We start from the raw sequence: 2,545 nt of genomic DNA on the forward strand, positions 1-2,545 counted from the left end.
TCGTAATACAATATCTTATAGCTTACACCAAAAAAAAAAGAATTCATTATTCCTAAATGCCAAAATAAAATAAAAATTTAATTAAATAACAAAGGATATTAATTTACATATAAAAAAAATTTCCAATTTAAAATTTCAACTTACAAATTTGAAAAAAAAGAAAGGAACTTTTAATTGAATAAGTTAGTTTATTTGTGTAGTAATGAGGGCGCGGGGTGGGGACCACGGGTCCCATCACCCCTGCGGCCCTGCATGCGCAGGTCCGCAGAGGTGAGGGGACCCGCGGGCCCCTCCGCACTACTGCGACAGTTACGACGTAACCGTCCTTGCATGCCGACGTTTACCTTGTGCAAAACGCCATGCGTTACGGGGGTTTTAAGAGGTTTTTTCTAAAGTTTGAAACGATTTCTCTTTTTTTTGGGTTATTTTTATATATATACATATATATATGTTCTTATTTATAACATTATTATTATTTTTTTGATACAGGAGTATTGCATTTCAAAGTCATTGAAGAGCAGGGTAGATAACAAGTAAATAACAATGTTGCAGATTGATTTTTAGGGATAAAATACAATGAAGCAGTAACCAGAGAGGTTTTTTTCTTCTCTTTCTTTTCATTTCTTTTGTTCTTTACACAGGGAGGTCTATTCACAGAGAAGAGAGATGATTTATTTATACACACAGGGAGATTTGTTCATAGAGAAAAGAGAAAATTGTTTGTACACACAGGGAGATCTAATTTTTATCAAGAATAAACTGAAGATAATGAATCAAATTTTCATCAAGTGACTCTATTCTCCTAAACCATTTAATCTACTTCTTTCAAAACTGAAACTAATTTCTTATCAAGAATTTAAACAATGAGTCTCATTCTCTACAAAATCTGAAACTAATTTCTTATCAAGAATTTAAACAATGAATCTCATTCTCTACAAAATCTGAAACTAATTTCTTATCAAGAATTTAAACAATGAATCTCATTCTCTACAAAAATCTGAAACTAATTTCTTATCAAGAATTTAAACAATGAATCTCATTCTCTACAAAATCTGAAACTAATTTCTTATCAAGAATTTAAACAATGAATCTCATTCTCTACAAAATCTGAAACTAATTTCTTATCAAGAATTTAAACAATGAATCTCATTCTCTACAAAATCTGAAACTAATTTCTTATCAAGAATTTAAACAATGAATCTCATTCTCTACAAAATCTGAAACTAATTCTTAACAAAACACAAATGAATTTCATTCTCATAAAATAATTTAATCAAATCTAATCTACCACAAGAATAAGATGCACAAACTAAGTTTGAAGGAACCTGGGTGCTTGAAAATGGTGTAGAGTCTTCCTTGATCCTCCAAATTGAAGAGAAGTCCTCCCAACAAAATCTTAGCTGAAAATGAAAATGGACTACAAAGGAGAATTTAACTTGCAGAATTTCTTATGGAATAGCCAACACTTATTTTGAAACTTGTACCTCTTTTATAAAAGAAATTTCAATTTACCACTACCTAATTTTTAATTGAAAAGAAGAGATTCTCTCCCAATTTGGCCTCCATGCAAATTGATTAGGCTTAGTGGGAGGAGTTACATACAAGGTGGTGGAGAAGCCTCTAGAAGCTTCTTATTCCTCCTACAACATGTGCCTTAATTTGGGTGAGGGAAATTAAATAACTAATTAAAATATATATGCATTTTCCATGTGTGTGTGTGGTTTATTATTTTTATTCCCTTGCAATATTCATTCAATAGTTTATCCAAGGAAATATAATAGAGTTTTGTATTTAAATCAAAAAGGTGATAAAGGAGGGTTGTGACATAAATCTCTTAATTGTTAAAATACAAATCTCAAATACTAAAGGGTGCTAACTAGAAGCACTTGCATCCCTTTTTACACAACTTCAAAATATTATAATTAAAGTCTTGAAGAAATTAAAGATCAAGAATGAAAATAAAAGTACAAAGAAAAATATAGAGAATTATAAATTTAAGCTAACAAAGGCTATTATATTTGTAGAGTATTGGAAAGAATGTAACATAAATTTGGAGTCAAAGTTACTTTGATCATGTAGAAGAAGCCCTTGTTCACAACTTTGATTTTATCACCATCCCCGTTTTGATTTTGACTCACACTTTATACATTTTTTTTTTACTTGTATTCACACAATGAGGGACAAGTGAGTATCAGTAACATAGGTCTACCCTAATAATTCAATTATTAATTTTAAAATTTGTTAAATTTTCCTACCCAAGAGTTGTTGATGCTCGTGAAAATTAGTAGTTGTCTCATCCATGTCATGGTTGTTGGTAGGTTTACATATGTTGAAGGAAAATTTTGTTAAGATAAACAAGGTAGAATAGAGAAATAAAAATCTAGAATAAATTAAACATAGATACAAATACCATAGACACAAAAATAACAAAATTTACATTGTTCATCAAATTAGCTACAACTATAGAAAAAACAAGCATAGATATCTTTTATTATTCACAATTAAAAATACTCAAGTTATCATTCTTTTTGAAAATGTTTCAACC

The sequence above is a fragment of the Cryptomeria japonica genome, chromosome 5 (genome assembly GCF_030272615.1).
Source record: "Cryptomeria japonica chromosome 5, Sugi_1.0, whole genome shotgun sequence".
NCBI classification, from domain to species: domain Eukaryota; kingdom Viridiplantae; phylum Streptophyta; class Pinopsida; order Cupressales; family Cupressaceae; genus Cryptomeria; species Cryptomeria japonica.